The sequence below is a fragment of the Manacus vitellinus genome, unplaced genomic scaffold (genome assembly GCF_001715985.3).
Source record: "Manacus vitellinus isolate BGI_N305 unplaced genomic scaffold, ASM171598v3 scaffold_0_pilon, whole genome shotgun sequence".
Lineage (NCBI taxonomy): Eukaryota > Metazoa > Chordata > Aves > Passeriformes > Pipridae > Manacus > Manacus vitellinus.
The window spans coordinates 1,442,537-1,452,209 of NW_021938789.1; the positions used below are offsets into that span (position 1 = coordinate 1,442,537).

Sequence of the window (9,673 nt, forward strand, 5' to 3'; positions counted from 1 at the left end):
GAGGCAATCCCAACTGCATGCATGGTAAAGAACTTCTTTGCTCTTTCAGCAGATATTAAGGAGCCCAGGAGTCAGCAAAACCAATAATTATACTCACTTTAAAACCCTTTGCACCATCAGAGTAGAGTGAAGTGAGCCCCCCCAAGAAATGGGAGGTAGGCCCAGTCCCCAAAGCCAGCTGCTGCTTTAGTGCAGTGATCTGTCTCCATACTCCCTGATAAGCAGTCTATGCCCTGTGACTTATAATAAAAGGGAACGATGGTCCCTGAACAAACCCAGAAAAGAGGTATTGATTTGCAAATAGTTTAAAAGAATATTCAAGGGTCATGAGCTGACCCTTTTTCAGCTCTGACATTTTATATCAGGGGGGATCCCATTGAGATGGGAATTCATATCCTAGACATTGTTTTGTCCTGTTTCATAAATAAGTTGAATAGCTTAATTGATTGACACCCACTGCACTTTCCCAGCTTCCTCAGGCTCAAAAGTACACTGCTGTTTTCTGCCATAAATAATATGAACTTTCAATCAGCCGCCAGGCACAAAAAGGAACTGAAAATTCTCCATACAATAGCTGCAATCTGGCATACGAGGCTCTGCAGGGATATTTGATATCACCAGGTATTCATTTTCCTCTTGTGGCAGCAACAGCATCTCCTTACCCAAATAACCTAAACCCTAAAGAAGAAACACCCAGGGGCCCCTGAAAGGAGGAAGATCAGTTTGTCCCAGCATTTATGTGTGTCCGGGGGTTAAGAAACTGGTTTGTAATACTGTGAACACAACATGGTGAAGGACATGCTGGACTACCAACTCCAGTCCCTTGGAAGTGCTGATACAGCATCCCTCCATCCCTCCTCGTTTCTGATCCAAGTCCATCTCAACCTAAATAACATTATTTGCCCCCAAGCTCCCTGTTTGTCCCCACATCTCACTCCTCTGATCATTGCAAACCTCATCCTAATTTCCAATCCATGCTTATTTGTGTTTAATTGAGATCAATCCATTTTAACTGCAGGTTTATTCTTTTACTTAAGTAGCTCTTTCGCTCCCTGGATATTTAGTTCCCAGTGGATTTTGTGTTCATTTCTCCTCCTCAGTCTTGGTTTCACTAAGGGAAATAAATAAGCTACACACTTCGAATCTCTTACTGTAAAGACAATTTAATGGCTTTGTCAGCAACTCTGGTGACTTTTGGTGATCTCTTGGGTAAGATATATCCCACACTTTCAAAAAACAGATGCAAAAAAGAGTGTGAAAGTGTTGAGGACTTCCTTTCAGGGAAGAAAGGTGTGGATATAAGTGCTTACCTTCAGTTGCCCAAGTTGGAAAGCATTAGCTTTTGACCTTGCTATGCTTTAATTTCCTCATCTATAAAACAGAAAGGACAACACAAACCTCAAAGGGGACTCATTTTTGTAAAATGCTCCAAGATCTTCAAGTAAAAAGTTCAGTTCTAAATGTGAAAGTCTTTTGTCTGTTGTTCTTTACTCGTTACTTCTTAAGCACTGCAAACCCTGGAGAGATGGCACTAAGCCAGACTAAAGCCAAGGCAAGTTTCTCCATTGATTACAGTGGGAAACCTTTATGCAAAAAGTTTCATAAAAGGTGACAGGCATTTGTTGCTAAGACAGAGCAATAAACACCAGGAGAGAAAGAATACTGACTGAAACTATTGTAAGGCCGAGTGCAAAGATCAGTAGTTTTTCTTTAGAAGTAGCAGCAAACAGTTAAATCTATTTTTCTTGCCCTGCTTCAGAAGAAATCTCTCCAAGGATGATCACCATACACAGCCTCATCTGTAATTAATAAATGTTTGGAAGGACACTTTCCCACTCAACATATGAAATTATAGATGATCCCTTAATTCCCCAGACATTTGCAAGCCTTGTCTTGTCAGAATTGAATTTACTACAGCTGATTACCCTGAGAATGCACTGACCTTCTTAGCTCCTGCTGTGGTCTTTATTTTTTCCATGGCAGATAATATGGGGACCAGAAACTGGGGACTTGGTAGTAGGGATTATGTGATACTAATGAGACAAAGCTTATTGTTGATGTTAACTGTTATTACCACTAAAAAAAGTACACAACTCCAGACAGATGGACTTCACTTTGTTATACCAGGAGGGAGCGAATGCATTTTGACAGTAGCAGCATCTATTTAAAATCTGGATCACATCTGGTGCCTCTCTGAAGCAGACCATATCTGATCAATCAGAATTATGGCTCTTCAGTCTCCAGACGAGTTAGAAGAAATTCATTATCTGTTTTGAAGCCTGCTTCTCTTTCATCTATTAAAAAATGAATTGTCATTGGATCCATTTAGTTACTGAAAGAAAAAAAGGAAAAAAAAAGGACAGTAATTAAACTAACTAGCAGGCTCCACATCTGAAGATATGATTAATTCTTTGAAACACCGTGCATGTAGGTACTTGGCTCATGCTAGGCTTCAGTCAACAGTTTCTTAGCTGATGAAATAGATAGCCTAGGACTTATCTCCATTTCTGGTTAATTCATAAACTCTTGGAAATACCCACATGAATTTCTCCAAACTCTGTCAAAGGTCAATATTTGTCTTTCAGTCACATTTAGCCTCTGGGAATGGGGCTTGAGGGATACCACCTTGAGGATAGCAGTGTCTCCATGGGGCCTCCTGGTCCCAAGGATGTCACCCCTCTCCTGTGTGTCCCCTTTTGGATCAGCAGTCTTGAATGCTGAAAATTGACACTAAAAGGCTGTGAATTCTTCCTTGTGAGGTCTGCTGAGTCCAAAAAGATGGTGAAAGCCTGAGATTACAAATCACTAAAAGCAGAATGCAAAGGGATGTCTCCTGTTCTGGATTGCTTGAATTTCTTAATATGTTTTTTCTGATTACACAGAGTTTCTTCTTGCCTTTGCTGATGAGCACAATTGTCACACCAACTGGAACTGAGCCTCTGAAGGTCTTGTCATGACTTCCCTCTTTACCATGTGTTTTCTTTGAAGTCTCTAAGAGCATAGTTCAGAAAATAGCCTTTTGAAAGCAATGAACTTGTATTTCCCTCATTCACAACTTTTAAAAGAAAACTAAAATTAAAAGATAAACACTTTACAGGCATTATAACTAAAGTTGGTGAGAGAGTAAAATTATATTTTGAGGGTAGGGAAACACAGGTTTTAAGTTCAAAAGTATAACCTAGAAAGAACAATTTAAAATGCTCATCAACATTTGTGAAACAGTTCTCAAAATTAATTGTCAAATTGTTATTTTTGATTCACGCTAATGAAACCCAGGGAAAATATCTACTTTTGTGAGTGAGGTGGAGGCAGTGACCATAACCTTTCAGAGGAGCATCAGGTGTGCAAATTTATCCCGTGGCACTGATGTCTCAGGAGCAAATGATTTCCACTGCTTGTTGATCATGTCCAGATGGGTAAAGTACAAAATGAGGTTATAATGGCTGCCTGCCCCAATGTTAAACCACCCTCAAAATTAGGTGGGGCGGCTCCAAAGACATTTATCCACCATGGGTGCAGGATTGTCATGGGAAAATTGACTCTGGATGATATATATCAAAATCTCCTGCTAGCAGTACTAACTCCTCTGGAATTTCTACAAATCATGGATGACATCTTTCCAACCAAGAAGCAAAAGTTAACGGTTACTAAGGTGGAAGTGATTATGTTTGATCCCTGTCTGAGTCAGTTAAAAACACGTGGTATTTCAAGGCAGCCAGTTTCACAAAGTTGAAGTAAGTACCAGCCAGTTGTAAGGAAGGACTGAAGACTAAATCTGATGCCTGTAATGAGTAGTTTAAAATTATTTAGCTAGATGTAAAAAGAAACAAATGACAAAACCAAAGTAAAACTGTAAGTAAGGAAGCATAGTTCAAAAAATCTAGGATAGAAAACTAGGCAAAATAAGCAATAATAATGGATGGATGTTTAAAAGACAGATGTTGTAAACACTGAAAATACATCCTGGAGCTATACAAAATTAATAAGAAAACAAAGGGATGCAAGGAAATACATAAGGGGAAAGAAAAAGATAGTAAGGAGCAGATGTTTGAGTCCCTTGGGACCAAGAGTAACCTTACCAATACTACAAGCCCATGAAGAGTAAGAGCAGCAGAGTAGTCAGTAATAATGTAGAAAATCAGAAGGCATTAACAAATACATCCGTTCCCTGACCAGGAGTAAACCAGACGGGTTCATATCATAAGGAAAGAATGAATATTTTCCGCTCCAGCCGTAATTGAAAGGGAAGTAAAACAGTCACTACTCAAGTAACTTTTTAACAACCAGATACGTGGCACCAAGATCAATAAAAGTGCAGGTTAGGAAGTTCCCCTGCATGCTGCTTTTAGTAACTTAGGCTCAGAAGTGGCAGAAACTTGGGAGAAAGCAAATACTGTTGCAATGTTTGGACATGGTAAAGGAAATGATCAAATAAGTATAAATCTGGTAGCCTGACACTTACTAAGGGTAGTAATAACAGAGAATTTTATACAAGACTTAACTACTAAAGAATTCAAGGAGGTACTGTAAATAATATTTTGCAAGGATTTATTAAAAACAGAGCTTCTAAAAGTTGCTAATATAATCACTGCCAAAGACAGAGACAGATAGGACCTGTTGGTTTCACTTGTTCTCATATTCAGAAAAGATGAAAAATATTCCCCTTATTTCCCAAGTAAGAAATATTTGGGGGTTAGAGAAATGTGACACATAATTCAGATTTATGTTCTTTGAAAAAACATTTGCTATCAAACTTAAAAGGACGAAGGAGGCCCTAATTAGGGCTGGTACAATTTGATCTGATTTTTAATTTAAAATTACCAGCCCTAACCTATAATTTTTTTAGTTAGTTGTGGTGATGAAGTAATCGCTTTTTGTTAATATTGTATTTTAACCATGGTATAAGGCTTTAAAGTAGTGCAATCCAGAACAGCTTCAGACAACCATAGCTGACACAAAATACTCTTCTCCCCTCTATTTTCACATAGGGTTCAGTAATTAGCCTCCAATAAAGGGAAATAAAGATTTTGTGAAAGATTTGGAAGAGAGACAGTCAATTTAATCTGATTTCTATCCAAGTCAGGAACAGGCATGAAGCAGGGTCTCCATAAATAACTGAAACGATTTTTTTTTTCTTCATATCTGTCATTTTTTTGCTGAAATAAGGCACATCAGTTCCTTGAGGTGAAAAGATGAATTCCCTTTCGGTCCTGAACTTTCTGAAATAATCACCACTCCCAGATGGAGCGTGCAATGGCAGGTTACCGAGTTCAGGGAACGACTGGGGTTCATGTTGCCAATTGCTTTTTGCAGTTATTTCTGCATTTTCCGACAGCCCTTTTGCCATATGGAGACAAAACTCACTTTCAATCTCTGAACCATCACACCTGCTTTAAAACTGTCTGTAACTTGAGGGGTGGGATTAAAATCCCAGATTAGGACATGGGAGCATAGAAAAGTGTCCCAATTCCCACTGCAGTCAGTGGGAACAAAATCAACGCAGCCTGTGAGATCTGGGGAGCTGTTTGCCTGAAGAAGACACCCACTTTGATCAGCAGGTTAAATTCCACACAAGTCCTTTTAACATCTAACTTTTCAGAGAAATGGATCCAAAGCTTTGCAACAGGGAAACAGAGCTCTCTTTTCCAAGAAAACACTTCAATCTGTGTTTCTCTGTAATAAAATTTCTCCCCAGCACCATACAGAAGGCATTGCTCATTGCTTTAAAGCAAGTGTTCTCTCAAAGACCCCATTCCTCCTCAGGTTTATGGAAACCTCTCTTTTTCACAGCACTGTCATCCCAAAGCCTGATGTCTGATGAGCGCTGCCACCCCCAGATTTTTGCAAGCACAAAAATAAGTAAGAAAAGTAAAACCAAAGGTCTGTTTGCATTGATATATCTCTGTCTTTAGTTTTCTTTGAGGATTTATTCTTCCTTATTTCTAGCTGTGCCTGTTGGCTCTTTTGAAGGAAGGAAAAAGACAGCGTTCTCTCAAACGCTGTGTGTGCCCTCCCAGCTCCAGCTGGGAAATAACACTGCTTTCGAGCCAGGCTTGCAGGGGTTGCACATCCCTTGTACCGAGACTGTCCTCCCCAGACAGACAAACTGGAGCCACCTTTGTCTTGCAGCAGAGAGCTTAGGAAATGGCAAGTAGTTTTGCTCGGGTCACTCTGAGCCATAACCTTCGGTGTGAACTCCCCCACCTGCAGGAACAGGGTGGGAGGTGCACGGTCTGAGAACGCCTGAGGTGAGAAGGCACATTTGCATCACATCTCTGATCACCAAGATATGCTGCCAAGGGACTGTTTATAGGTGCTCACTTATCGCATTATAATTCGCAATGTTCCAAAACACAATATAAAAAAAAAAGACCCCAAACTGAGACAATACCCTGCAGCACCACCTAGGATGATAAAAACAGATTTTCCACACCTGCCGACTTCACACCCAAACCAACGTCTGTTTAATAAACAGTAGCAGAACAAAAAAAAATACTAGCTCTGGAGTTTCATCAACAGTTAGAGAAAACCTGTTAGTATGTCAACAGTCAGGTCTGTCTGCTCGATGACTGTCACGCACATCCACTTGAGATGTTTCTGAGTTGTTCTTATTTGGGACAAGGGCATGACACAGGTGTATCTAATTTTAAAAAGCAATCAGATAGCCCAACATGGATTGCATTTAAAGGAGTCTCATGGTGGAACTCAGACACAAGATTATCTTGTTCATACATGTGGTATAAACACATTTTCATCCCTCTTCAAGTTTGGATTTTAGAGCTAATTACATTAAGTTAGACGAGATAAGGAGATTTTTAAGTGGTATTTTTGCTTTGCAAGCAATGCCAATTGCCAGTCATTAACACCTCACAATCTTCTGATCTTCATCTCTGACATTTCTCTTCAAAGTCTTGCATTTCAGATTCTTTAGGTATTCTACAGAGCCCTACCTAATCTTTCCATTTTAACATCGTTCACTCACCTTCAAAACATGCCAGCAGTTACACTGCTTGTTGCCTTACTTAGCAATACAGCCTTGCAAGATCCCAAGACACTTGTCATCACAATGTTTAATAATGTAAATACTTCCTGGAAGAAAAAAAAAGAAAGTACTTTTGTTTGTTTGTTTGTTTCACTGAAATATTTAATTTTAATTTTTTTCTGAAAGAAAAAAAAAGAATTATTAATTTTAGCAGCTTTTATGGCTCTAATAGGAAGGAAACAGACCCCAAGCATGTTAAAGAAAGACACTGGGCCAAACACTGGACCAAGGGTGCATCAAAGCATTACAGTCCTAGTTCCTAAAACCAATTAAAAATTTGGGATTGTGGTAGAAGTCAAGGTTCCTCCAGCTATTACTCCAGAATTCAGCAATCTGAGAACTCTAATAAACCTGGCCCAAACCCTTCAACTGTTAAATCAGCCTACAAAAGAGGAGTCCCTTCCCCTGGGTCCTCACTGGAGCACTGTCTGCCACCAGCTGAGGACGTGTCCCTCTCAGCCCCGGCACCGCTGGGAGATGCTCCCCCTTCCAGAGCCAGCCAAGTCCATTTGCGTCACAGGCACTGCCTGCCCTTTCCTGTGCCTGTGCCCACTTGGCAACCCCCCCAGCCCTTCCTCCAGCCCATGCTCCTATCACACACAGATTGCAGGCTGAGCACCACTTTGGCGCTGCAAACGCACAACACCTGTTTTGAAGGTTAACAGATAGTGACAACTATAAGCACAGCTTCTGCTGGAGTTTTAGCCTGCCAGACAGCAAATTATGCTATTATTTTCAATATTTTCTTTTTCTCTCTAGGCACATACCCCACCACTTTTGCAAGGCAGCATCACAGGCAGCTGCTACATGCTCCATGTCGGAAAGATGGTCACCTTCCCTTTGTCTCCCTCCTGGTGGCCAGCAGCTCTCAGTGCCATGCCCCACCATGACAAGGCACTGCACTGCGATGTTGCTCCTCGAAGATCATGGCATGAGGATGCTCCAGCAGCTTTGCCCACCTTATGTTCATTAGGGCCACACAAGGCAAAGTTACGTCTCACATTTCACCTGTATGGGCTCTGAGGTCCATGGCCAAGAGGAGTCACGAGCTGCCCCAGTAGTGGTTGCACGCTGCAGGACTGTGATTGGAGCTGGGGTCACTGCCAGGGCAGGAGGGGGAGGCTCGTGTATCTTTGTCTAAAGGTTCCCACGACCAGAAATTTCCTTGTAATCTCAGTGCTTTCATTTGTCAGTGAGTGTGCTTTGACAGAGGTCTTCTCCCTAGAAGTCTAGTCTCTTGTGCAGGGAGGAAGACAGGAAAAAGGGACTTCAGAATGGGAGTGTAGCAACATCCCCAGCTACCCTCAAACCCTACAATATGCAGTTTGCTGATGTTCAGTCCTACTGCTTCAGTGGGGACACAGTTCCCGGCCATTGCAGTGTGCACAAAAACACTGTCCGGAACCTTCCCATTTTCAGCGTTAGGCTTCCAAAAACTACAAACCAGAAGCTCTTCTGAATTTTTTGGTGCAGCATTTTGGTTTCATCTTGGCACAGAGAGGAGAGACGAAGCTTTCTCCTTCCGTTCCTGGAAGAAGGTCTAAAGATACCTGCAGCACTAAGGGCATTCAAGGTCCATTTCAAGGTCCATTTCTCTTACAAACTCTGCTGACCTGAGCTGAGCAGCACGGAGGACACCGAGTGAGGGTTCTTTCTTCAGGGTGTTCAACACATTCTACAGTTGAATCCCAGGGGTGGAAAACAATCACAGAGTCTGGTGGATGTAATATGGAAGGACAGGGGGTTAAAAACAGGTTGTTGCTTCACAAAACAGGGGCACACAACTTTTTGAAAAGACTTTTATTTTTCCAGTTAAGCTGAAAAAAAGGCAGCTGTAAATACTCATTTGAGGGGTCATTAACTCTGTCACCTGAAATAAAGCAAACATAGAAGCATGAAAAAGAGCCAGTCTGCAGCACTCCTCTCCAGTGAAATCCATTGCTTGTTTCCACTGGAGCCAACATGGGGTTTGTGTAGGACTACACAAAAGAGATAACCCTGTCCCCATCCCAGCAATGAGGACAACAGCCAAGTTCAGCAGGTTTGCAGCACCAGAAGGTGATGACGGGGATAGCACTGGCATTTTCCTTGTGAAAGTCAGAGGCTCAGGATGTAACTAGAAAGAAAATACATTACTGGTGTTTATGATGTACCAGCGGAAGAAAACTAAGAGGACTATTTCCTTTGAGTGGGAAGGATGGATAGGCAATAAGGTTTTTCTCTTTGCTGGCTTCCCAGCTACCTATCAGGACCTGTAGATGAGGATGGCATTCTCCTAGTTTGGGGGAAGGTAATATTTCCCCTGTAACTCACTGGCAAAATACCGGTTTGGGGGAATCAACAGTTTCCCTACAGACAGCAAGCTGAAGGCAGCACAGTTTCTAGTGAACCTCCCTTACTTGCTCTGAGTTAAGAAAGTTCACAGACCTGCACAAAGCATGTAGTCATGGGGGACCTGGAATTTCCAGACACCAAAATCTCATGCCAGCTTTCCCTGACCTAAGGTTGCACTAGAGCTGCTTGGAGGCATCAAGACCCAGAAGACAAACAGAGGGACTTGACATGGGCAGTGGTGCTGAGAAGATAAACAGCTGTCAACAACAAGCCCAGATCCTACCTGCCCTGTGCAGT

At 41.7% G+C, this 9,673-nt stretch overlaps 1 long non-coding RNA gene across 1 annotated transcript; it reads right to left on the minus strand.

Moving 5' to 3' along the window:
* Positions 1-2,048: 2,048 nt before the first annotated feature.
* On the minus strand, positions 2,049-8,067 carry LOC108640276. The gene is made up of 3 exons (XR_001921056.1): positions 7,810-8,067; positions 6,983-7,089; positions 2,049-2,332 (listed from the first exon to the last, which is right to left on the minus strand). It is a non-coding gene; the product is annotated as an uncharacterized LOC108640276 (long non-coding RNA).
* Positions 8,068-9,673: the final 1,606 nt, after the last annotated feature.